This window comes from Phaethon aethereus (assembly GCF_964289735.1).
Source record: "Phaethon aethereus genome assembly, chromosome: 16".
Classification (NCBI taxonomy): domain Eukaryota; kingdom Metazoa; phylum Chordata; class Aves; order Phaethontiformes; family Phaethontidae; genus Phaethon; species Phaethon aethereus.
In genome coordinates this window covers 7,796,009-7,823,835 of record NC_138592.1, presented here as the reverse complement: position 1 = coordinate 7,823,835, position 27,827 = coordinate 7,796,009, and the positions used below count along the sequence as shown (strand labels likewise).

The 27,827-nt window shown below is 39.9% G+C and overlaps 1 protein-coding gene across 1 annotated transcript in view; it reads left to right on the top strand.

Moving 5' to 3' along the window:
- Positions 1-27,827, top strand: part of TSHZ2 (teashirt zinc finger homeobox 2) — a gene marked incomplete at its 3' end in the record, with an annotated part of 141,256 nt that overhangs the window by 80,591 nt on the left and 32,838 nt on the right. The window lies entirely within an intron of this gene.

Genomic DNA, 27,827 nt, shown 5'->3' with positions numbered 1-27,827 from the left:
CCATTATGTATATTAGCATCCACAGCTGGGTCAGCAGATGGATGTGTGCTTAGAAACTTGTAGGCATTTTTCCCCATAAAACATTTGTTGAACAAAAAATTGTTTAAAGCAGGGTGGGTCTTACTGGAACAGATCAAAATAGACACTCTTCGTTATTGATTTTTAAAATATAGCTTTACCTATGTGTCCTGCATTCAGCCAACAACTACTACATGCAAATACAGCCCCACTACCTCTTGCCATTCCTAAACCTAGTAGCTTTTAAAGGTGTTCTTGAAATCCTGTGGTTTGCATCACTGATACAAATGGATCTCTCTCTGCAGTAGGAGTTTTCCTTGCATCAGGATTTAGGATTGCTACTTAAAGTGCAAACTTTTCCTACTGCAAAAGGGTAGTTATTGGTTTCTAATCTCACTGATGTAAATCAGTCAATAGGTTCAAGCCTCTGTACCTGCGGGAAACTGGGGTGGTCAGACCTTATTTGACACTTGGCCACAAGCAATCCAAAACATGTCTATCTCTACACACAATCCCATCTAACATAGCATGTGCACTTACATGAAAATACAAGTCCATTCTATTCTGTCAAAATGCAGTGTCCACAGACTGATAAAGTCCATGCAGCTACTGTAGTCTCACTGTGCCGTCTAATAGTCTTATATACCATATAAGACCAAAATCATTGTTTTCAGAAGAAACCATCAGTCCATAATTGGGGAGTTCACTTTCATCCTCATACAGGTCAGGCGGCTTGTCTGATTAAACAGCTGGATGCTCCTTAGAGGCGCCTGGCTTTGGAGAAGTTGACAGCATAATTATCAGGGGTAAGCAAACAGGTTTTGCCTAATTTTGAACCCACTCAAATGGCCTTATTTTGAAATTTAGCCTTGAATTTACAATTTACTGAATTTACAGTGTCTGTGTAATTACACTGTAATTATACATTTCCATACTTGCCATAACATCACAAAGACTAATTAGATTGGGTGAAATTTCTATCTTGACTTGCACTGACTAGTCGTTAAGTACATTGATCCTCTTGGTTGATTCAGTGTTAATGAAAGTGTTGGAAACCAGCCCATCTGAATACAACCTGAGTTACAGAGAATAATATAGATGAAAAAATGACTCACTGGATATAGCTTATAAAATTCGCCCATTATTTATTTCAGGTATTTATAGCTGTTGTTTTAATGAAGGGCTCGGTTCTGGATCCTTTGTACACAGGTTATTTACTTCCCTCAATCGCATTAAATTTCCAGTGTTGGGAGGAAATTGGTCTAGAGTGTGAATGTTCATGGTATTGCTGAATGCACTGAAATGTGTTTGTCTTTGCTATCTTTTACTGGAAAAGTTAAGTTTGTCTTTTTATGAGTCAATTTTGTTGTAGAAGAACTGTCTATTAAATACAAGTAATTAACAGTTACTCTTTATGGACAAACTCATTTGAAAAGCTACATGTTTAAAGGTTTTAACTACAGTATTCCTTTTGAACGAGTTTTTAAACTGACTAGTAACTTGTTGATATGTGCTACTACTCATTAATATGTCTTTCTCCTAATGTGCACTTTGGTAATGTTCATTTGATTTCTTCTGCAGACAAAAGTCTCAGAAAGAGACATATATCCACAACACTAATAGCATGTAAAAACACCTGTTATAGAAAAAATGTAATTACATTATAGTTTAAGTGCCAATGTGCTGTAGACCCAAGGAAATAATTCTTATTGGTAGAAACAGGTTTTTTATGTCCCAGTAATCATTTTGGTCCTTGTGCTACAGAGGGTCACAGCAAGGGGAAGGTTCCCATCTTGGCAGAAAACAGAACAATCTAAAAGACTTTTTTTCTCTTCCATCAGCAAACAGATTTGTTGACAGTAAGGCTCACAAACATGTCATTTCTGACCAAGATGTCATCAGGAAAATTGTGTCTGCCTCTGGTCACAAGCACACAGAAAGGAGGGGCATAGAAGAGCCAGAAATGTGATGGAGGTGCAGTCATCAAGAATGTGATAGTATCAACATCAAGTCCATGATCTGAATTCAGAATAGGAACTCATACTCAGGTCTCCCACATCCCTAATGAGTTCCCTAACTATTGGGCTATTTAGCCGTCCGTGGTCTCAAATTGTGGAATTTCTGCACTTTGTATGTATGATCAGACATTTATGAGCTGAAAGAACATGACAGCAAGACCTTGGATTAATGTCTGTATACGTCATATGTTGGCCCTATTAGAGGCGTAGTTTTGCACACACATGTTTCTGTGTGTAAATAAACACAGCTCATACTGAAGGTCTCAGCAAGCACAAATCCTCTGAATGAGGGTTACTGTGTACCATTAGGCATGTGTAAACTCCATCAAACTTACATGGGAGACTAAAAGAAAAGCTCCACCTTTTTCCCAGGAGAGAAGGGGACTCTGAATGCCTTATTCTCTAAAATGGGCTGAGAGTTGAGAAGAGCCACTGTCTCCAGTTTCAAAGAAGAAGGAGTTATGGTGGGAAGCGGGCCACCTCCTTCGCAATGTGTAGCCCTCTGTGCAGCCACCAAGGTTGTGAGGGATCTATTTGTGGATGACGTTAATGGTAGCACTGAGGAACCAGGGCCACCTACAATCCTCCAGTGGTTATTAAAGACCTTTACCTCCCTCCTCAGAAAGGCTGAGAGCTGAGGTCCTGCCTCCAGACTCCATTGTCATTTCTCGGACAGGGGCAGTAACAAAAATATAGTCCTTCAAACCCGTTTTTCAATACAGAAGCTCATAGTCACTTGCAAGTTATTTTCCATATGAAAATTACTATTTCAGCTGCAGGGCACTGCAAATCTACCTGGTATAACCCACACAGCTTCCACTGGCCCACAGCAGTGTCTGGGACTTGCATGGGACTTGCCTTTTCTGTTTGTTACCCCAAGCTTCATGCGATTTGGAGGACAGAGCTCATGGCGATGTCTTTCTGGGTCCACCAGTGAGCACTCAGGGTCCATGTGCAGCTGGTGGCTTTATAGTGGTGGACGCTGGGAGGTTCTCTGAAAACCTCTCTACTGTACTGTAGACCTTCGGTCGTGGCAAACTGAAACTGTATTGCATGCTCCTCTTTCACTGCTGAATGAAAGGAGCCTGAGGGATCATTAGTATCCTTCCATCACTTCCTCATTAGTTCTTAGATAGTGTTTTAATGACAGCTTGAGAGGCTCAGCATCCTGCCCTCTTACTATTTATGATCCCCACAGTGCTAATGTGCACTTAATGAGAAATTCTTGTCTTGCTTGTAAATCCTGTAGCCGGCATTCAATTTATTGACAGATGTTTGCTTGGGCCTCTTTAAAATTACTTCATAAATCTTCCAGGATAAAAGGCCTCAAGTTTGGTTATTAAGACAGGCCCTTGTTGACAGTTTCATATTTAACTGTTTGGAACTGGACTGTCAGGGCTGTAATGGAGTGCACGGCGGAGGGTTTGCATTCTTCGGGCTCATTTACCATGTTTTCTGCACCTATCAGGTTTTTTCTTTTTGAAGTGTGTTGACTGTCCCTTATAATCCCTTTAGTTAACTTCTCTGTGACCTCTTTGTGCACCGCACTTACTCATTTAGCATATCAGCGTGTCAGCTGTGATGAAGTGTTTATGCTGATAGGAGCTGAGGGCTGAGCAAGCGCTACATGCCAGAACCTACTGGATGTAATGCTGATAGGAGCTGAGGGCTGAGCTAGCACATCATGCTGGAGCCTACTGGACATTTCACAGAAAGCCAGAAGTTTGCCGCCTCCTTCAACCCTCACATTTTATTATTTTTTCCTGCTATGTCTGGGGCCATGTCTTGTAAAACCTGGCAGAGGGCTGTTCCCAGCAGGTCGGGGCAACTGGGATTTGGAAAGAAATCCCCATTGCCCTTGAAATGTGTCCTGAAATTATTTCTTTCGCTATGTGATCTCCAGCACTCTGAGTGCTGTAATCGCATCTGTAGGTAACAGTGTATTGCGTCTCTAATCCCTCAAACCTGCTTTTAGCTAAGGAGCTGGTGTTGCATCTGTTTAGCTCTGTTTGCCACAGGTTACTCTGAGGAACAAGGAACAGGCGATAGTTTTCCACTTCTCTCATGACTGTTCAAAATCTCACAAAGCTTTTAAAAATGTACCAATGAGTGACATATATTAAAGAGGTCTGGTCCAAATGCCGTAGCATTTAGAGTGTGCAATGACAGCATTTTTGGCCATTATTTTAGAAGAGAGACTTATTTTGTCCTCATAGTGAACAGAAAAGATTAAAAATTTAGTGAGCTGCTAGAAGATCGGGATAATTCAAATAGCTATTAAACCCATGACATCAGCCAAATTCACTCCACTTAAGTCCGTCAAAAAACATTCAGATCAGACATTGGACGGTAATGAGCATCTCAGCTAAAAATAAAATGTTTGGGCTTTTTTTTTGCTTACTTGGTAGTGCCATGTTATATTACATTGCTTGAGTAGTGTCACATCACATCGTGTTACTTCTGTGGGATCCTCTGCTGACGTGACATAATGCTTTTTATACATACAAAATATTTTTGATTGGATACTTGCCATCTGATTGTTTTTGTCTAGCCATTATGTTTAGTAAAATTCATAAATATCTGTACTAATTCGACTGAACAAGGACCTAAGGTAGCTATCCACAATTGGAGCTAGCTAATTCCCTGTATATTTGTGAACATGAGGAGACTGGACTTTACCAAGCTTAAAAGTCTACTAAGGTCCAGCTAGTGTTCACCTGAGGAACTCAGTGAGGCATGAATGATCCCATTAGGATCCTTGCTTAGATGAACAGAACACATCTATGTGCTTTTTCCTGAACAGGAGCCAGAAAAACCTCTCCAACAGAAGTCAGACCCCACAGTATGTTTCTGTATTCTCATTTTGCAATTAAGATGAATTTAAAACCATGTTAAGCAGGAAGGCCTCAAGGAAAGGATACCAAAGGCAGGAGACCCTGAGATAAGGCATTAAAGAGAAAGGAAAAAAAAAAAAAAGCAGGGGGAAAAAAAAAGCAGTTAAAGTTATTTTTTAGCGATTTTGCTAGTACATCTAACATCAGTGAATGCTAAAAGGCCCTGCAGGCACTGACTAGATTGTGAATACAGCCAACGTAAGAGGTTAGGTGCTGCTTCAAATGTAAAACAGCACTATTTGTGTGAGTTGCTCTGTCCTCCTATAACTTCTAGAAGGAACAGAAATGTAAGACCCTAATGTCAGCAGGTATTTGTGGGCATTTATGGGTTCTGTAAGTGAATAAAAATGGAATGACACTGACTGGGATAATGAGGAGCCTGAAAGCCCGTGCAGCTGCCACCATCATCTTCAGTCTGATGAAACTTGGAGTTATCACCATCATATTCCACTGTGGCTGAAAGTACTGAGATTGAAGGGGAAGGAAGAGGAGAGAAGCACAATTGGTTGGGATAAAGAGGTTTGTGAGCAACAGAAGGAGCAACCAGGCACCCCACGTTCACGCCGTTTGTCATCTATTTTGATAGCTAATGTCACGTACTGGCAGGTGTAATGGATGACAGCAAACACATTTCACTAAATGTCTTTGTCCCAACATGCTGCAAGGGACATGTGAAGAAATGACTATTTTGCAAAATTTTTATATATGTGAAGTCTCCTTATTAATAGCTTGCTACTGCTCCCAGCTGGACTCAGTGGTATAATCCCTGTTGGGTTGAAGAGGAACAGGATTGCACCCTGAAGGATTTGTGCTTAGCTGTTACTTCAAGAACAGATTTGCCAAAGAAATGCTCAGAGGAGGGAACAGAGTGTTCCAGCACACACAGGTAGAAGCTGGTATTTCAAACTGAGCACACTGGGCAATCTTTGCTCATGATTCATCAGTCAAAACACGTCAATTTTATCCCAGAACAGCTAAAAAAAAATATGCAACTACTTGACAAGTACATTTTTGGTGCAGGTCCCAGTTCTTTCCCAGTTGGCCCATTGGCTTGTCTGTCAGCATCTCTAGCACATTGCGGAAAATTAACCCTGCAGCATGTTCAGTTTGCTGTTGTCCTGTTTTTCTTGATTGACTCCATTACTTGAGATTCTCTAAGGTAAAAAGAGCAATCTGGCACCAAATTCTTAGTAAAAGTCAGTGGCAAGTGGGCATCTAAATTCCCCAAGTGCTTTTAAAAATCTTTTCACAACCAGGATTGCCTTTTGGTTTTGTTTCGTATTCTGTTTTAAGGTTCCACCTGATCATTTCTCACTTGCTTGGTTTGGTGAATTTTATCTACTGGCTCAGGATCTCTGTTTGGTTTTTGGTCTCTCTGGAACATAATATTTCTTAATTGTCACTACAAATTTCAGGATTTTGCTACTTGGGGTTATAATTCTGCCTCAACAGATTCACAGTTTTGATCAAAGCTTAAAATATACTTGGCTAGATCTATCCTGATGCAACAATATTGACATTGCAGAATGTTTTTTTCTTGGCATTATCCTAGTTATTCTTTTTTTCTAATGTACAGTGTTCTGTTCTGTAGTATGTTTTCAAGATATTCTTCAGCGCTTGCAGAAACTCCTTGTTAAATTTACAGAAGTGTTATGTATTCCCTCCTGAAGGATATTTTAATTTTCTCTCCTAATGGAGAAGGATAGCAGCGGAAATTCTACTCGCGAGTTATCTTTCTTAGTGAAAAACTGCATCTGTTTCAAACTGAGAAGTGACTATGGAAGCCAGAAAGTCGCACTCAGCTGTATCCTCAGGAAACAGAATAAGAAAAGAAACTTTGCCCCAGGTGCTCCAATTCAGTCTAAGTCCAAGTTTCGCTATGAAGTCATGTTTCTTCTCCTGAACGGGAATGAGCAGACTGCAGAGTGTGGCTGAAGTACAAACAATAGATGGACCTGTGTAGAGTGTTGGTTCAGACACTTTAAATTTCTTGCAGTTTACTGTCATTCATATCTGTGGTTCCAGTTCATTTATCATCATGGTATAAAATGGATTTGCAGTTAACTGGTTGCAGGTTAAGATCGAAGGACACACAAGCTGGCACTAGCCTCTGTCACTGTTGGTCTGCTGAGAAGTTGTGCTAAAAGTGCTTTTAGTGCTAAAAGTGTTTGGACTCGCACTGTACAGGCACAACCACATGTTGTTCTCCATCTCACCTTTTATACAGGGGCTTGTGTTGCTGCTCCATTTGTTATGGCAGAGAGATATAAAAACATTCTTTCAAACTAAGACAGAGCTTGATCTTTATTTAAATTTGACAGTGGCCCATTGGAACCCCACCATACTCTTCCTTCATTTCCTTTAATTGGAATAGCACATATCTGTTGGCCAGATACACTACATCACATCTTCAGTGACTACTCTTTGCTGTGATCATTTATTTTCCTATATCCTTAGAAGAGTTGGTTTTTGCATCTCAAACCCACTGACATCATAGGTGGACTTGCTAGGTTGAGCTGCCTGATGATTACTACCTTTCTGCTTTCCATAAGAATCCTATTCTTAATTTATAGAAAGAAAAAACCTGTCCATGCAATGAAAATTTTCTGTGATCTATGTGGGCTACCATTGATGGATGATGAAAGGCTTGATATTAATGCCTTGAATATGTATAATCCTGAGCTGTCCATGTTCTAGGGTTAGCAATCATTCAGTTCATTTTATACATTTCATCACATTGACTTAATATAGAGCATGAAACCATACTGGAGCGCTTATAGTAGCCTAGATAGTGTTGGAAAATCTGAGCAATTTGCTCCAAAGTTCTCCCTAGGCTATTGCTGCTGATAATCAGCATCTAAAATGTGATGAAATTTCTTTTGTTAACTTTGCCTGCATACTTAGTTGTATTTCACGTCACTTTGGACTCCTGATTAGTTTTTTGTACACACAACTGTATGCATCAAATTCAATAAATGTGCAGGAAAGGCAGCATTATCACCCAGCTCCTTTTGAAAATGCAGCCTCAAGGGATATATTTTCACTGCAGCATGTGGAGATTTTGTCACATGACATTCGTTAATCTTTTCAGAAACCCTACAGCGGAATCGCGGGGAACGCTCTATAAATGTATCCCTGCGTTTCCAGCACTGGCAGAAAGACAAGGCAAAATTTTTCTTTGCGTCTAATTTTGCTACCTTTATTCCATGGAGCTGTGTTTACCCGTGAGAGATGATTTTGTAAATAAGGACAAGTTCTGTGACTAAGGGCGGAAGAATGGTTCGTTTGCTTTATCTTTGTCTCAGGAGACGATGGCATTGTGTTTGCTCTGTAACAAAATCCGGAAAAGGCTTTGTAATACAGTCACACAGAAGGGGAGCGTCCAAGAGCTGGCTGTGGAGGGCAAGAATGGATTTTACACTCACAGTAAGTTATTTGTAAAATAAGCACTCACAGGTACTAAGTTATTTGTAAAAATGTCTCCACTTAGGGATTAGAGAAGACTGTCATTCTGTCTGTCTGCAAAGTCCTGCTTTCTTTACTCTATGTGTAGTCCCACAGAGACTTGCCTTTCTCATGACTGCTAAATGTTCTTTAATTACCCAGTGACCAGTCAGGCTCCCTGTTCCTCTCCAGCTGCTCTGTAAGAGGAGAGTGGCAGGACTTAATTCTCTTACCAAGGAGGGCATCGTAGGGTAAAAAGTTCTGCACAGTTTTTGTCAGAGCTCTGAGCTTATTGTCCGCCTGCTTGGAAGTGAAAAAGTGGCTGCATGTCTCAGGCAGCCTAAGTGATTTGCCTGCAAAAAAAAAATTCCTGGTGAAAACATGAGTGACTTACTTTAGAAGAAGCTTAAGAAAGACCTGTCTGACAGAAAATGGGTTCAGAATTAGATTTTCCCATTTCTCAAGTGTTCTTAAAGCCAGGATTTTGGTTCCATTCCATCACTGAGAGAAATTAAATCAAATATAGTTGTGGATATGTCTAATCCAAACTCCGATGCAGCTCATGCAAAGTTATCCAGGCTGATTTCCCAGGCCAGCCGGGTGCCAGGGAAGCTGCCAGCGCAGTGCTGGAGCCTGGGCAGCCGTCTGAAGCCGGTGCTGCTGGAGGTATATTGCTGGTGTGACATTAGTGCAGGTATGTCTGGAAGAGTTGCAGTTGCACCTTTGGGTTGCCATTTAGACATACTTCCAGTCTTAAATTGCAAAGCCACTCACACAGCTGCAGTCCTTAGTCTTTAAACTGCAGCTTGCTTCTTAAAAACTACTAGTTCTCTGCGCCTGCCTCCCTTTCTCCTCCGGGCAAGGCCCCCTGGAACAGCCTCATGACAATGTCCTGGTCAGCTCTTTTCTGTTTAAAAAAAAGAACCCCAACCAAAAAACCAACAAACTTGATTTCCTGTTCTGGTGAGCCATATATCACTGACGCTCCCATCTGTGCCGTTTGTCTGTGACAGAATGACAGGTGTCATTTATCATTGGAGCTTGAGGAAGCTGTGGGAAGAGGGATTGAAATTTTTTCTGGAAGCAGTCAGTGTCTACAGACTGCCAGATCATTAAAAAGGGGGCTTTCCAAAGAAAGCTGTGTGTAATGTGATTGCACTTACTGTCAATGACAGGCTGAGAGAAAGAAGAAACATCAAAAAAAGAGAGGGGGAAGGATCGAAAGGGAGAAAGGGAGAGAAATGAAGTTTCTGCCAGGGGCATTTAAAGCTACAGCACAACAAATGCAGGAATCTTTTTTTGGTTTGGTTTCAATATCTGCATACTAAGTAAGGCCTTTGGAGATTTTAGTTCAGCTTGGAGTGCCAATAAGGAAACCAAAACAGGAAACTCCTTTAACAGCACTTACTCGCATCACATATTATTTAGGGCACTGTAACAGAGTTTGTACTTTAAGAAGCGTGTCTTAAAGCACAATGACTTAAGACTGGAATAGGAGCTAGCAGAGACAGGAAAACCTATTCGGTCTGCAGCTGAAGCTCCTAATAAATCAAAGGGCAGAACTAAGACCAGATACAAGGCCCTTTTTCAAAAAAGAGACATTTACAATGTCCTGTTTGCATAAGGACATTCAGGAAAAGCAGCATAATATCTTTATTTCAGCACCACCTAGGCAGGCTCTGTCTGGGGATTTGAGATGAATCTTTTTTTTCTTCTTATGGTAAAAAATGCTTCTCATGCTGCCTATTACAGCAAATTGTCCTCCTACTTGAGTACACGAAACCAAAAATATGACTGTGTGTTTATTGGGGGAAAAACTTGCAAGATATACAAAACAAATGTTTTAACAACAAAAAGAAACTGAGAGAGAGAAAATAGCGTTTCTTTTTCTCCGTTGTTTTTTGTGGTCTCCTTAGGTTAGCTGTATATGCTTGTACCACACGCTACTTTGCATGCTTCTTTCTGCAGGAGCTGTATCATACAGCCGAATTATAATTTGTATAACGCAGAGAGGCTGGGGATTGCAAGGGCATTGCACAGAACTTGGTCACATGTGTTAAAGGGTAATGCTGGTTAGCCATTCCAGTCATTTCAGTCCTTACTTCTGTGAGAATCTGTGGCTGTGTGAAATCCCAGCATGGCTCAGTGAGTTACAAAACCAAGGGCCAACTAAGTAGACAAATCTGGTTGTATTAATAATCGAGGAATTCAATGTCAAATGTGTGAGTGCAGTGTGAATCTGGTTTAGTGAGATGACCCACGGCATGAACTTTCTCCTCTGGGGTCTCTTCAGAGTGATGGTTTTTCCTGCAGGTCGTTGGGAAAGACAATACAGAAAAAAAACAGATTGAGGAATTTGCACAGTCCCTTTCACAGGGTATAGAAGAAAAGGGGGAAATCATCTCCCACTCTTCTGCCACCACACATGTCCATGTAAGACAAGGAGAATCCAGCTGTGCTGGATAAAAGCAGGATCCATCTTGTAATTTAGGTCCTCCTAGGGAAGTCTGCTCAGTTCCCAGCTGTGCCATAGGATCTGTGAGTGACCTTTGGAAAGTCATCTGATTTCTTCATGTTTCAGTTTCTACTCTAATATTTCTCATTCAGATTTTGAGCAAGGAACCATCTTGTAACACCCTGGATGCATCATGCCTTGCATAGGATGTCCTGCTCTTAGCATATGTTTCTTCCTGCAGCTGCAATACAAAGACTATAATTGCTATGGTTATGAAAAATTGCCATTCTGCCTTATGCTTAACAGTTTAATTTATTTATAGCAGTTGCATGTATTTACACAGGCATGTACTGATTTACGCCAACATTTGCCTCTATGGAGAGCTTCCCCTGAAATCAGTGAGAGCAGAACAATCAGAGACTAATGACTTAACATATGTAAGTGTAAGTGATAATACTGTTCAATTGGATGATAAAGTTGTTACATGTGTTCCCATATAAATTTGTTTGTATGCTCTCACCAATGTGTTAAATGCCATCATATCATTCTTATCATCACTAAACTCCGTATCATTCTTTTCTGGCATTGGAATTGCATAACATGTGTGCACATGGGTATGCATATATCTGTGTATACATACACAAACACATATAAACGTATTTATACAGCAGATTCTAAAACATTTCTACTAGGTTAAGACAAATAATTTTTGCCTGACATTTTATTTTTGGAATGTTGGACTGTGCTTTCCTTTGTGAAGGAGGCTGGGTCAAAAATGCTTTAAATGTCATATCCCTGGTGCAAAACAGATATCCCTGTTTTCAGCAGCTACATGAAGGAAGCAGAATATAAAATCAGGCCTCAAAGTCATGTATATGGTTCTGTTGACATTTCTTTCTGTAGGGTGACAGAAGCTGTCCCTGTCATTCTCAGCAGACTACACCTGTACTACTGCTGTAACACTCAGGTTTGTCTATGGTTGAAAGCTTACCTGGAAACATTTCCTGTGGGTCCATTGGCAGATAAGAAAAACAGACGACATGCCATAGACACACATATCTCAGGGGAAACTACAGGTGGCAACAGAAATCAGCTTCATATTTTAGAATATTTGCAGTAAGTTTGTATCCAAGACGTTCAGTTCAAAAAGAAAAAAGTTAAATTATTGCTGGTGTGGTTTTGCTTTGAAAAAGGAATTCTGTTCACAGAGATAAGATTTTGCCTTCTGGCCAAGTGGTTATAATAGTGAGGTCTGGTTAAATACCTCATTTCAGCACAGCTATTTTTTGAGACTAAACACTGTAGTCTTTAGTCAGCCAATCCTAATGCTAGTTTTACTTTGAATGTGTAAGGAGCAGTTAGGAATCACAAAATGTAGACCAATGTGCACAGCAAAGGCTTCATTAGGCTAATGCGGAATTAAACAGGACCAAGATATAATTTACTCTCTGTAAAAGAGGGGAGAGAGAGACTGAAATGAAAAGGGGCTTCAGCCCCAAATCAAAGAAGTTTGTGGGGCTGGAACCACTCCACCTCAGTCAGCCTCGACAGCCTGCAGGCCATCATCACCAGACAGTGTCACAGCCAAAGCCTGGCTCAAGTCCAGCCTCTTTCACAAACCCTCAGGAAGTCCAAACTAGTGTGCAAATGCCTTTTGAAAAGGCACACTGGAGAGATGTGGTTATGTAGATACTACTTGTATAGGCTGGCTTGCAAGGTATGTTTCTGAACCATTGTGGCTCCTGTAGCAGCTTGATCAGAAATGTTTTTCATGTATCATCATAACCTGATTGGTTTTTAAAATCCATTGCTTTTATTGAGTTTTTGACGTAGAACAGAATGACTCTGCAATCGTCCGGCTGGTGGTACCTGGAGGTTTATTTAGACTGTCACCAGTTATCCCCTAGTTACAGACTTCTTAAATAAAATATGTGTCCAACATTGTCTGAGCAAACCTGAGCCTAATATTTATACGACCTTAAAGCCAGTTGGAACACAAGCCTGCAGGTAAATATCCCATGTTTGGAATTGCATATTTTTCTGTTTGGCTAGTAATATGTTGGTGTTGCAGAAAGTGGTTCATAGCAGGTTCCTCAGCAATGGCCGAACAGACGAGAATTACACAAACTGAGGCCATAGAAAACTTATTTTGTTGGTAAGATTCTGGATTACTTGTACCGATAAAATTACCAGTTAGAAAAAAATCAGTAAAAATTGGGTTCTGTAATACGAGAAGCTGCATCCGAATGTGCTACAGGTTCTGTCATACATGCTGTTTTGATCTGGTGCCGAATGCAGTTTTCCAAGGCTGATTCTTTACAATTAGGGAGAATTATACTATAATGTGTGATAGTCTTCTGGCTTTTGGTCTTTATTTAATTTCTGTCAACTAGAGAAAATTATTTAAACTGTAGAGGGGAAAGAGGGGAATCCATCAATATCTACTTTTTTTTTTTCCGGAGATTAAATAAAAGTTTGTGCATGTATTTACATTTTTTCTTCCATAATATATACGGTACAGTTATATTTGGAATGGATCTTCAGAAAAGCTGCAGAGGAGTTAATGAGAATAGGATGTTTGTACAATTCTGTAAATATTTTTTTGTATTCCTGGGAGCAGCTATCATATATCTTGATTCTCTCTTTCTAAGCTAGCTGGCTTACTTGGACTCACATTTAGGTTAAACCTTTGGCAAGAGTTCAAGGAGCAGGGAAACCAGATGAGGATCTGGTCCAGTGGGTGAGATCCAAGAAAACTCTTATATGCCGAATGTGCAGCTGACATGGATTTTAGGAGCCTGAGCCTGAGGGTGAGGGAGAAGAGGGGAAGTTGTGCTGCCGTGCATGCCCAGAGCTACCAGCAGCTGAAGCTTTAGCCAGTATGTCATTCCTAAGCCCACATAGGGTTCATATATGGGCCTCACTGTGTTCCCCAAGAGCTTGACATGTTCTCTCATGGCATTGCTAATGCACAGGGAAATCAGAGTTCAGTGTAAAGCCAGTTTGTATCCTGGGTGTCTAGGAAACTCACTTTCCAAGACACTCCCCCTCTCTAAGACAGAGCATCTGAGATGATATTCCTCTCTCACTCGCTCACTCATTCTCTTTTTTTGCTTAAACTCTGTAGGGCAGATGTAAAGGTCAAGTCATTTGATTTGTCTGGTTAGTAGGGCACTCTCAGTGGAGATGCAATTCACAGTTTCATAAAGTCCATTGGTATTGGCTTGACTCAAGGTTTTTGAGGAGAATCTACAGTTAGGAAGACTTCCATTATTGTTTAGAGCCTTTCTGTTATTTATCTTGAAACAATTAAATTTCAAGTTCTTTGCTAAAACAACTTAGAAATGCTGGTAGGTATATTGGGGAAAAAAAGACACTAAATATATAATCTATGTTCCCTCTCTGTATAACTGTGAAATGCATCTTGTTCGCTTTTATCTTTGTCACAGAATGATTGACATATAATATCTCAGCTTGACACCTTGATATTGGTGATCAGAGTAAGTTGTTTCAACCTGCATGCTAAACCCTCAAGGTTAGATATTCCTAAAATATAAACATAAAGAATGGACTACTGCTATCATTTCCTAGTTTATAATCTGTTCTTACCAGCAAAGTGCTGGTATTCCATTGTAAAATATCTGATTTCTTTCTATAAGTAATTTCAGTGTCCATTTTAACTGTACATTTCTCTTACTATTGTAACACTGAGTTATTCCTAGATTGTTCATAAATACATTGAGGTCATCGAAGTAAACTAGCTATATCCGTGAGGTCCTATGTGCTTCATGAGGTACAATATAGAATGGGGCACTGGATTGGCAGAAGATAAATCACGTTGTCAAACTTATGAGAACAACGTCAGTGCTCCTTTTCTGTTTTGTTGCAGCACATTGTTTCTTTATTCTTCATCTTTACACATTGCAAAATATACCCAAATTAATCATTTTGCTACATGGAAAATAATATAAATCATCCTCCTTTATTGACTGGGCTTTATAATTGATTTAGTAACACTTTTGGTCTCCTTCTAGCAGTCATGTGAAGCTTTGGAAGGTATCAATGAGGTTGGAGGAGAATTTATAAAGTTGACATCCTGTTGCACACAGGCTCTCTCACACAAACATACCCAGACACAGCCTCAGCACCTTGGCACTGAGGTCCGGACCAGACCTTGCCAGCTGTCCTGGAGATCAGTCTCACCACAGTCCATCCACGTTCTTCTGTTGAGCTTCTCAGTGACATTATCTGACACTGACAAACCTTCTGCATCTCAGTCTGTAAAAGCTTTTACTGTTTTCCTTGTTTACATATATCCTATTTAATACTGCAGCCTGCTTTTAATCAAAGTCGCTGGACTGAGATGGATCAGGTCTGCCTGGTAACCATTTCACCAGTGATGCTATCTGTGTTGGTCAGGATTAGGGGCAAACTGGGACTCTGGTGGGGGAACCTGTGGAAATGCTACTGTGTGTGTCTGGGACTCTGCAGAGAGTCCTATTCCTAATTCTGGGATGGACATAATTTACGGCCAGCTTCTCCCTTTGTGGTATTTCTCTGCTGTTAAAATTGGAAAACTCTTGCCTTCTCCTTGGAAAGGAGGGGTAGACTTGTCAAATAAAGGCAGTTTGTAAGTGTAACAATATTATTTACAATTCTGTTTTCAGCAGTTTTCTGATGCTTTTTCAGAGTTGAAGCCAAGAGCTCTTTGAGTTCCCCTTTCTTTTCCTGCAGATACCCAAGCACACACCTTCCTGCACTCTAGGTGAGGAAATAAGGTGTCCTTTCCTCACCATCTACTGGTGTCCTCAGCCAAAATTTCCTTGCTCTCCTACTGTTCTGCACATGAGTCTCGGTGTTATCCCATGCTGGAGAAAAAAAAAAACAAACGGGTTTTGGGCTTATTGGGCCTTTGTTTGAGTAAGGACCAACTCATCTTTGCTGATTGATTATAAATTATCACTGAAGTCCAAACAATTGAAATCTGTTTAGGAAACTGTGTGTGGATTGTATGCACATACACCAATACACATAAGGACCCCTAATTTGGGGGCCTGGTCTTAGGTTGATACTGCCATTGGCTATTGCTTTATACATCATTTATTTATATGTTCCAGCTACTTTTTATCTATGCCTATCCTCTCAGCCTCAACTTCTTGTACCCATGCTAGCTAATATAAATGTAGGACACATAGAGGTCAGGAGCTTCTTCCCCAACACAGACACTTTACTTATATTGTGATGTATAAGCAAAATAGTGCTGCAAACATTGTTTTCACCATCTAGCCATCACAGCATTTCATTCGTGGTTAGCAAAATGCTCCAAGATCCTCCACAACTGAAGGTGCTATTTAAATGTAAATTATTATTTACAATATCTTATGCTTGATAGAAGTTTTTGGGAAGTTTCATCTTTACACTTGTTTGCAGCAGCAAATCCTTTTGTAGCTATAATTTATATGCAAAGATTTTCCCTGTCCTATCACACATTTCCCAATATGTTTTGATGAAGTCTGAATAGTTCAAATTGAGCTCCAGCATTGTGCATTTTATTTATTTCATATCTTATTTGTATTAAGTTTTGTCATAGGTTAGGGCTTGCTTTTATATTCCAGTAAGAGAGGATATAGACTATGTGATTATGCAAGGTCTTTGTTATTTATATATACTGCATCCTGTGTGTGCTGCTCTGGTGTTCAAGTGAAATGCAGGATTCTATTTTAATTCTCATGACTTTATATGATCATTAACAGCTACTGCAGACAGTAAAAAATAAAAATGCTATTCAGAGAAGTGTGCATATAAATAAATATAAGTGAGCACGTAAAAGAATGATCAAGATAAAGTGGTTCTTTTCAAATTTCTAACTTATCTTCAGTTTAAGGGAGGCATCCTCTGTGCTGTCTCTGTTGCAAATGGTATTTAAAAAAAATTAAACATAACAATAAAAAATAATGCATTGCATTTAATAACATTTTCAGCCGTGTGGTGAGGGTGGGCTTCCTTTTTTTTTCTTTCCCCTAAGATTGCAATTTTGAAAATAGCAGGAAAACGCATAATGTATCGAACATTGCCTTGCCATTTCTTTAGCACTTCTGAATTTCAGTTGGTTTTGGTTTATGTCTTTGCTGAAGCATTGAAACATTCAGCATCTTCCTTATTCCCTTTCCAGTCAGCAGTTGTAAGGATAACCCTCGCCCCCTTCCGTCCAGACGCTTTCTAGGGCTTATTTTCCATTGTTCTGTTCAGCATCTGCTCACCATCCTGCCTGGGAAAAGAAGCAAGGTCTTATCTCAGAAATTTTATCCATCCGCTCACTGGCACCTGTCACTACAGGATCTAAACACCATACTCAAGGTGAAGGCTTATGCTTATGTTTCCCTGTAAAATAGGAAGTTCATGTTCCTTCCCATTTTAAACTGATTCCTCAAGGTATGTAGATCACCATCGGTCATTTTACCAGGAGAAAAATTGTTGAACTGTCATCATTTTCTACTTTATTGATTTACAACCAAAAGCAATAATAACATCAGGATATTTTGATGAAAAGCAGATGACTGTCAATCCTGTTCAACCGGCAGAAGCTCTGAATTCTGGAGGCTGCTCCAAATTTGTCCAAGCGGTTTTCACTCTTCCTTCCCCTCTTCCTACCTCCACTCCTCTTGTTGTGACCTGGGAAAGCAGTGAGCTCAGCCTTCCTCCTCTCCACTGACCCCATCTCTTTGCTTGCCCTCAGTCCTGTCTTCAATGCTCAGTAAGAGTGTGGTGCACTGCCTGGTGTTCTTTTGTGGTTAAAATAGAATATATACAGATATACTAGTGAAATAAACCAGTGAAGTCTGCTTTTCTCTGGGGACAACCAACTGAGATGAGTTGCTGCCTTTTACATACACACAAACTCATTTTCTGTCTCTTTCAGTTGCACATAGGCATACACACATATATATATATTTACTATTAATGAAAAAACAAGTGAAAACTCAACAAATTAAATGAGATGCATGAATATTTGGGCTCACTGATGTGCTGTGTCTGGACTGAAATTGGAGTCAAAAAGAGACCTGTGGAATGGGGAGGCAAGCTCTTACAAATGCACCCATCAAGTGAGCGGGTTACAGTAGCAGCAGAGCTTTACATCCTCCAAGAAAAGAAAGAGGGAGTCCTGACTACGGAAGTGGTAGAAGGATCAGGCATATTAATCCCCATTTTGATCATTAGAAATCATGATGTGTTACTTCAGATTCAGCCTGAATTTCAAGGTACCTTTCATGTTATTGAAGGTCTTGTACCATGAGGCTCTAGCCAACTTGAATTCTACCTAACAGGACAGTTTTTCCTTCCTTCTTGACAAACTGGGCTCTTCTACCTGCATTATGCTTTGGTAGGTTTCTGTGTTTGGGTTTCACGACATTGTTTCAGTACATGCATTTCTTAACTCAGAGGGGAAAGGTGGCCTAACGATTCAGGTATGAGCTTCACACTTCAAAATACTGTATGTGTGCAAAATACTGTAGGCTTCCTACATGACAGTGGACACATCACTCAGCCTTCCCAATGTCTTTCTTTTCTCTCTGTAAAAGAACAGTGACAGGACTTCCATGCCTGTCCAGACTTGTTAGGAGGAGAAATGCCTTGAAACTGGGGGTACATGGTAGGACAGTGACAGAGCCGTGTAAGGGGGAGCGGTGGATATGTTACACCTTTCTAAATGAAAGGTGCAGAGTGACTTGCCACCATTCCTGTGACTGACCACAGGGTAATTCTACAGAAGCACTTGGCAAAATAAAATAAAATTCTTATAGCAAGGCAATCAAAACATCTTCTCTAATACAGTCTGTTGGGACTCAAATTTTTTTCAAATAAGGTTAACTACTGCCAAAAAATAATAAAAAAACCCCAACAACCCTAAAAGGTATTCCTCTTCTAGTGTAACTGCAATTTTTGCTCCATCAAAAGACAATGAACTTCAGTGCTCGTGAGCAGCTAGTCATTTTGACAGTGCAGGGTTTCTGCTGTATATGGTGCAGTATTTATAATGTTTCTGCAAGTGTCTCTTTGATTGCATTATTCCTTTGTCTGACCTATACTTTCAGATAAAAGTGTTTTGCTTAGAAACTACGTAATAAATCACCTGTAGGAAACAGACACGTTCCTTTTCTATCAGGGACTAAATGTGAAAAATGGTTTAAAAGAAGCTAAGTGTAAATGATGGAGTTCTGTTACCAGTTTTGGCTTTGCTGAAACAAAGTAAAGGTAATGTACAGGAGGCATATCTCAGGGTCACTGCAGTCATATGTCAAATGCGAGAATAGTACTTTATTTGGCAAGGAGATCAAAGAAAAGCTTTTTGTTATTTTTTCTCGTATATGTTGAGAAATGGAATAGGTTTTCTCCCTTTTTATAGTTAATATAACTATGCTATAGTTTCACTGCTCCTAGATGAGATCATCCACTCCAGAATATGATTACATTTCAGTAGTTAAAAAAAATTACATAAGTACTAAGCATGATTTGACCTACCTTTCCTGTGTCAGACTGCTGAAATTATTTTACATTTATATAAATCCTATCTGCTTTGCACCTTTTTGCAGCTAAAATAAATGCTATCTTGGGAGCCAAGGGTCTCATGGTGGACAACTTATTGCATGTTAAATCTGTCACAGTAAATCTGCAAGAGGTTTTAAGCTGGAAAGAGAAAAAATCTTTTTTTCTTTTAGAAGGCTAGACGAAAGTAAGTAAATTAATTTCCAAAGTAGAGGAACCAGAAAAATTCCTTTTCATATTCTCTTCTCCTTTTCTGCAAGGACCATGCCAAAAAAAAAAAAAAAGTAAACCAAATTTTAAGTGAAATAGCCAGTTACTGAAACACTTGCAGAGACAAATCCTGAAGTTATATAGACTGCAGTGATTATATTTTTCAAGCCATGCTTTAGAAAGTGTCATGATATACTACAGTTGTCTTTAATGCTACAGTTATCATATATTAAATAAATGCTAGTGTCTTCTTCCTCTGCATGTGCATGTTACACTTAGAGACTTATTCTCCTAGTACGTATGAGGTTCAGGTCTTGCCTGTAGCAGATTAATTGCTTGGGAAGTATTGTTATTAAAGGAGCAAGGGTGCTTCATAGTGGAGGAATGAGGCTGCAACGTTTCTCTGTGCCTTGTAAACCATTTGGGAAGGACAACCTTAACGTCCCTCAGAGGACAGGGCCTCAAAATGCGCAACATCTTTCAAACGAGTACGTACAATGGTTGCTGTGTTTGTGGGTTTCTTTACCATAACCTAGGCTAAGGAAAGGAGCATCCCTTGAGAATTACTCTCAATGTTACATATAGTTCCTGTCTTACATCTTTTTTTAAAAAAAAAGATGATGAAATTAATGAGAAGTGACAAAGGAAAAGGAAATCAACTAACGATGTGGCTGAGGTCAAGTCGAGGAATGAGCACAGTGGGTTAAAACACCAACACAGTAATGTAGGTGTGAGCAAATGAACCGTCTAATAAATAATTAACAATTAATTTTCTTCTGTCTTTTATCTTTACCTCTTTTTTTTTTTTACTACCCTGTGTTTCTGGTTTGCATTTTCCATGTTCCTGCAATTAATTAAAAAACAAAATCAAAGCACAGGGTTACAAAGTTCCAGTTCTGAAATCCTGCCAGAATGAAAAGTTCTGCTTCTCCGATCCTATTAGTTTGTGCTCATGTTGAGGGCTGGATGTGCATATTTTATAGAGCTTGTGCGTGGCTCAGAAACGGCTGCTCCTCCTAGGGAAGCAGTTCACAATATAGCCCTTCTACTTCTGAGCAAAGGAAGCTTTGTTTTATAAATCTCCAATGCAATGTACATGCAGTTTTGTGTCATGTTATATTGTCATATGACAAGACATGAACCAATGTAAGCCATCGTAATGCAGCACAATGCATTGTATGAGTTACACCTTGTCAGGTTTTTTGGCTTCAGAAAGGAGCTTTTTTCCCCAAGGTAGTAAGTGATGCTAGAAAAAAAAAAAACCCTGTGTTACCTAGAAACTGACAGGTGCCCCTATTTTCTGACTATCCAAATTAAATTTAATCTGAACGTGTTTCCACACAGCAAATCTAAATGTTGTGCTTTACTTTTTGTCACTTCCCAATTTTAATGTTAGTGGTCTGCTAATACGGTTAACTGTTTGCCTCAGGCAGTTAAGACTGTGCTTTGTCCAGCTGGACAACTGATGAGCTCAGCAAAGTTTAAAGCTCCCTGGCTAAGAAGGGATCAGCATCTGAAACCTATATACTGTCCTGAGGAAGGCTCTAGCCTTGCAGATAGTGAACATGAAACTTCGTTATGCTGTCATTAAGCTAAGGAGATACGCATACAGATCGTCTGCCAGTAGCTTATCATATACTGCCTTAGCACAAATGCAATAGCGCATCATTATCCGCATTCTATACAGGTAAGCTTTACATGGCAGAGACCACTGTAAGGGAAATAAATGTTAAATTTTTATGAGTAACTTGTATGTGGGGTGAATATTATGTGGATTTTAAAAAAAGTATTTACTTTCTCTATTTCATGCAATTCTGAATAGTTGTCTTGTGCCAGCTCACCATACTCGTTTATTGCCCAATGCCTTAGACAATAGTTAAAATCCTGACAATGAATTCTTTATTGCACAGAATACCAAATTACAAAGGCACCATATGCATACCATTTCAGATAATTCTCTGTATCGCATTAACACTCCTGCTTGGTGGGGAGAGGGGTGTAAGTATTATAAAACAAATTATATCTATTTCTTTGAGCAATTGCAGACTAAAATATTGTCATCAAGTTCAAAAGTTACCAAGTGCGACACTCAGCTTTCAGCATTATTTCACACTCAGGGTAACTTTTCTAACCCTTAGGAAATATTGTACCACTATTGCCTTCAAAACCAGTCACAGTTTTTTATACTGTATATATAGTGCTGTCCAAGCACTGCAACACAGCTAGTGAGAAAGATTACCTGGAAGAAGTTCAAGGTTTCCCAATAATTTTTAAAAGGAAAATACCTGGTAACTTCAGGACCCAGCACATGTATTTTCTGACTGTCACTGTGTTTTAATAGGTAGCAGTAGTACTAGAGGTATATTCCTATACTGAATAACTTGTGTCCTGGGTGAGTTTTTCCCCCAGGCAGCAGGAGTTACATGTTGTGTGTTACAAATTAAACTCTATTCCTTCCTAGGTCAAGGTCTTAAACAGGGTGAAACTAGAGGAGATAACGTAGTGTATCTCACACTGAATATTATCAACAATTATATCACTATTTTCCCAGCACAGTTTTTGTCAAACTGGAATTAGACCAGCACCGTTTAATGAACTGAAAGATTCAGAACTTCTTTCTTTTCATCTGGTTCCATGTAAATGACGCATTCTTCCACATCAGAGTTAAAGCCAAACCTCATCTACCCAAGCGCTGGATTTATCAAAATTTGCTGTAAGAGCTTACAGATAGAGCCATATTTTGTATCTGGGTTAGGTGAAAGAAGAAATTGCCCTTTAAGATTGAAAGTAAATGGCAAAAAGAAGCATCCATGCAGAAAATTTCTATCATGTTCTGGAACCCTTTCTCCATCGGCTCCTAAACTTTTCTCTATTTTCAGTCTGTGTGCTCTCCCCACTTTATCACACACTAGTCACAATTAGTATCTGGGAACCTACTAGTAATTCACTTAGCAATGAGACTAATCAATAGTGATTTCTGAAAATCTTTCATTCTTGAATTAGGCTCCTGACACATGAACTGTGTGGAAGACCTTCAGGTGATGTATGTGATGGTGATTTACATTCACTGAGGATCTGCCCTGCAAAATAGTAACTAATAGTGCATGGTGCCTGGATGAACACAACCCTCCAAAGATGCCGTGTCTTAACTTAGCATATGGTGTGCCTAGAGCATGACGGTTTTCCCCATGAGGAGAGATCTTTCTTAGTTTTGGGAGCCTCTTATTTCTTCTCTTTGTGTTGAGATAAAGTAGAAGTTTGTGAAAAATGAAGATTTAGTGGCACTAAAGGCTAAAATCTTCAGTATTTATCAAAAAGCAGCAGTGAAGCACCAAGGAAAACCAGAACGTCGATATTCTGTTGAGGGTCCACTGGCCTGAGAGGTGACCGCACTTAAGCTAGAACAGATTTGTATCTGTCCGGTAAATAGCTATTTATCAGATACCTTTTTCTGTTCATTACATACACTGGAAATGTAGTGCCTCTCCAACTTTCCCCTGGCAAATGCAATTTTAAAACAATGCAGAACAAAGAAAAATGTGTTCCTGATATAATTATGCCTTCTGCAACTTAAATTTTAGACACTCAGTTTCATCTCTTACTTAAATGTATCTGTGTATTTTAATAGGAACATTCAGCTATGCTTTTATTAATGCAAAAACATTAAAGCACTATCCCTGAATACTAAAGCCTTAAAGGGCCGTTTCAAACAGAACCTGTCATAAAATGTGCTCTCAAGCGTGTCCCCTTTAAGAGATTCAAGAATTAAATGTTCCCGTATGTGAATTTTATTTTGTACAGCACATTTGCTTTATGGCTACAATTAAGTTAGATGTGCCGATAACAATGTCTGCTTTCCATTTTAAATCGCACATTTCAGACAGTGTGCATTGTTTTATTATCTAATCCACATGCTTTTAATTGCAATTATGGTCCCTTATGAGTCCCCTGGGAGGGCATGATTGCAATTAAAAATGTAATTTAAATGTTAATTAATTACATTCATTTTCTAAACTGGGAAAATTTCATTTATTATTTTCATGTGTTGTGCACTTATCCTAAATGCGTTACCTTCTAAATGTTTTTTTTTTCAAATTAAGTGTTATGTTTATAAAACAGGGTGTTTAATACCCTTTAAAATTTTGTTAGGATGTTTATACAAATTATTACTTTAAATTAATTGTTTCCAAGCTCTATGCACAATTTATATGTGTCATGCAAGCCAGAATAGAGTTGTTTTTGATATTCTGCTGAAATTACATTAATATGAGAACCAAAAAAGTTGATCAGAAATATATGCTCTTACTGTATGTACTCTTAGACACTTTTTGCTGGACAGAAGAGGATTTATTGGGGGCTGATTCTCAATGTCTTTGTTGATTTTCTTACTGGTGGTTTACTTAAGACACAACCAGCTCGAGAGGATGAGTACCCTCATCGGCATGAGCAGACTGAAGTCTAATTATTACACTTGTTTTGCAACAAGTGTAACAGGCAGCAGGCAGAGAGTGAAAGAGCTTGTTAAAAATAGAAGGCAGAGAAGCATGAATCTGGTTTCTTAGAAATTATAAAATTAAAAACATGCTATTTCCAAAAAAAAAAAGTTATTTCTACTGCCTTCCATTTTTTTTAGTATTCACCTGCAATCATGGTGGCCAGAAGAATTATCTATTACACATGAAAGCTGAGATTTGTACAGAATATCATGATCTTAAGAGCCAAGGACTGATAAAAAATTATCAAATATCTTCCAAATGATGAGCAGCCAGTGTTGCTGTGTCAATAAGTTTGCAGAGCCACATGCATCAGTGTGGAAGTCTGTCCAGAACCACCAATATCTTGGGCTGGCTTCCTGCTGTTTTTTGCAAGCAGTATTTAAAGTCCATTATTTGGAACAAGAAAACCCCGTGAAATCTTCCCTGCTGGCTTCGGTCACATCGGCACCCCGCTGACGTGAGCCTGGAGGAGGGAGCTGGAGAGCAGGGCAGGAGTCTTTCCAAGCGGGCACTAAGTCAGGTACTAATGGTTTTGAGTCACTGGGTTCTGTAATTAAAAAACGATTAAAGATATCATGATCCATCCTATTATCTTTACAAAAGATATTCTCATTACAACTTTGTGGTCAGTTCATTAAAAAAAAAAGAAACTGTAATTTATTTTCTCAGAGACCATCACAGAACAAACCAATTAAGTCAGGAAAATTTGGAATTATGATGTTCTGATAGACTAGCAGCTCCTCTGAAGAGCAAGCTGAAGCTAAAGGACACGGCTGAAAGATTTTTATTTTAAAATACTGCTGCCAGTATGGGCACTATTTTGGAAGGCTTTAAGCATTAAAAAAAAAGTCAAGTTAAACTCAACTGAAAAATATCTATTTTTCAGTGAGGCAAGACTGACCACACAGCCTTTTTTTATTGATTTAACTAATTGCTTAAAAAGTAAAAACGAAAAATATTTTAGGTTGAATGAGTGCTGAGGGTTGCATGGCTTGCTTAGAGAGGAGTTCCTGGAGAGCAGGTGCATTCACAGGCCACAAACGCAGCAGGACAAGCAGGGCACAGACCTGATAAATGAAGGTTTCATTAAACAGCCAGGTGCTCACAGGAATTTCACCCAGATCTGGGACCACTCTAGATTCCTGTGGTGCTCAGTGTGTCTCCTCAGCACTTCCATCTGAGCTTCCCTGTTTGTGCTGTCTGGGCCCCTCTCATTTTCTTTGCCGTTACTGCTCCTCTCAGTGGAAAAGACTGTGAAGTCAGTGGAGGTAGCTCTGCAGTCCAGGTTTTGTGTTCGCAACAGTAGCATTGAAACAGGAAAAAAACAGGGAAGAAAAGAACAAGAGCTTTCCTTGGTACAGTCCTATATCAGCTGCTGTCAGTAGCCCAAGAAATAATAGCCTGCTTTTTTATTTGTACCATTAATGAGAAGGTAATGATTAATTAGTTCTTAACTAATAGGGAAAGTCCAAGTCTGCTTTGAGCAAATTAGCTGCTTTGTATAGAATTTATTTTTCCTATTTTACTCCCCCAAATCACATGTAGTTCTGAAATGATAAAATCCTCTAACTGGAAGCCCCCAGAAACACTGCCCTCACAGTCATCCCAGTGACATACACACTGCCGTGAAATGCCACAGGATCCCACCCATTCGTCACATGTAGCTTCCAGGCATTGGCCTCCACTTCAGCCAAATCTCTACTCTGATCTGGGGGGCCTTGTTACAGATGCACAGCTCTGGAAGTTCCGCCATCGGTTCGGGATGCTGCAGTTCATTTTGTGATGAGGAGATCAAAACAATTACACGACTCCTGATAACCTCATTGACTATCTATTGAAAAAATCAGATTCTAAATAAATTACTATTGTACTTTTAAAGCTGTGCATGACATGTCCTACTTACTGGGTGACCTAGATAATTTCCATAAATTAACCTCTTTTACCTTCCATTTCCTCTGCCGTCCTGCTGTTACCTTCCCACAACTGCTCCATCACTACGTAACTCATCCGGTGGATGGGAAGACATTGATGCTGCGCTGAGTCTTAAAGTGACATTAAGAACTTACCTGCCTAAGTGTTCATTTGCATCTTGCTCACTAGACTTGTCATATAGCTGGGGAGATAATATATTATGAGATGTGTACTGAATTAGCTGTCAATTGTAGTGAAGCTCTCCCTTAACTATGTGAGGAGAAAGCTCTTGAATGAGCCTCAATCTTGCCTTTTTTTTCAGCTGAGATGTTTCATTTTAGTCACCCAACCCCAGTCAATTTTATTAAGTCTGCTGTCAGCTGTGACCCCTGCTGAGGACTGGCAGGGCTGAAATAGTTATGCTGCCTGATGTCATTTGTGGCAGCTACAGATCCCACTCCTGCTTAGGCACTGGAAGCTCTGCTCCTGCAGCAGCAGCACCGCAGTCATAATATCAGGCAAAACGAAAAGGCTCGGGGTAAAAAGCCACGTTGCATTCTTCAGCGCTCTGTACTAGTTGAACCACCAAGAGAAGCTGTGTGCAGGCGGGCATGGGCTTTCATTGGAAAGGTTTGAATAGCACATGCTGCGCTCGCGGAGCAGCCGGAAAGAACGCAGAAAACCTTAGCGCTTAGAGCTGGCGTCACACCGCCGGCCTCATCTGGGCAACGAGTCCGTGCTTGTGCCAAATGTGGAGCCGGTACTTCTCCCACACCCATGGCAGCATCACCCTGAGGTGGTGTTTCCACTGATTAGCTTGTTTTGGGAATTCCTCTGCTGTGCTTGACAAGCAGAAAGAGCAAGTCTCGTTGCTTTCCTCAGGTGCAATCCCGCGCACGAGTGGGAACCGCTCTACTGCTGGCATGGGGCAGAGCGCTGGAACAAAGCTGCAGCCTGCCCAGTTGGCAGCAAAATGCTTTGCTGGGGTGACTGTGAAGCTGGCTTACACCATTATTTTTATGACTGTAGAAATGCTTTAGGTATAGCTAATCCTGTACAGACCTGATTTCCATTAGTCTGTGATCAAAGCCAAGGTTAAGGGACCAGGCAGCACACTGTCCTTTTAAACACCAAATTTGTACTCTATCCATATCAGTTTCTTTACCTGGAAGGAAGGCGACACTTTCAAAATTTGGTTCACATTAATGATTGCAACTTAACTACCATTGTTGCAACTAATATAGATACTCTCAAGCTCAGTGAGGGGAGAGCTGCTCCATCCTCTCTTTTTTTAATGCCTATGTGCACAAGTCACTGCCTCCCTGAGGTGCCTGCCTAGAAGAGTGATGTTGAACTTGGTACACTACGTACCTTAGCTACATGGGATGCTCTCCTACCCTGCGAGGAAGAGTAATGCAAAAAGAGTGAAGATAGACCTAAAACTTAGGTCATCCAATTGTAGCTGCCTGAGATCACAGCATATTATATTCTTTACACGCCAAAGAAAGTTTAAATCCTGGAAGAGTGATACTTTATCGTCAAGGTAACCAGAATAGGTTCACCAACAATTTACGTGGCTCTTAAGTCTATTTACATGCTTGTTTACTTGGCTTTTCTCTAAAAGGAAGAAAGTAGTTACCTTAGCAACTGCCTCATCACATGGTGCTTTGCTATCAAGTATCTTCTGCAAGGAGCTCGCAGACCTATTTCATAGGCACATCTGCTTTACCCAGTGGAGTCCAGGGATAGTCTATGTATTAGTTTGTGGTGTGTTTGTTTTAAGGGCTAAATGTTGCACCCCGGACGAGCAGTGAGATGCGTCCGTGCCCCTTTGGCT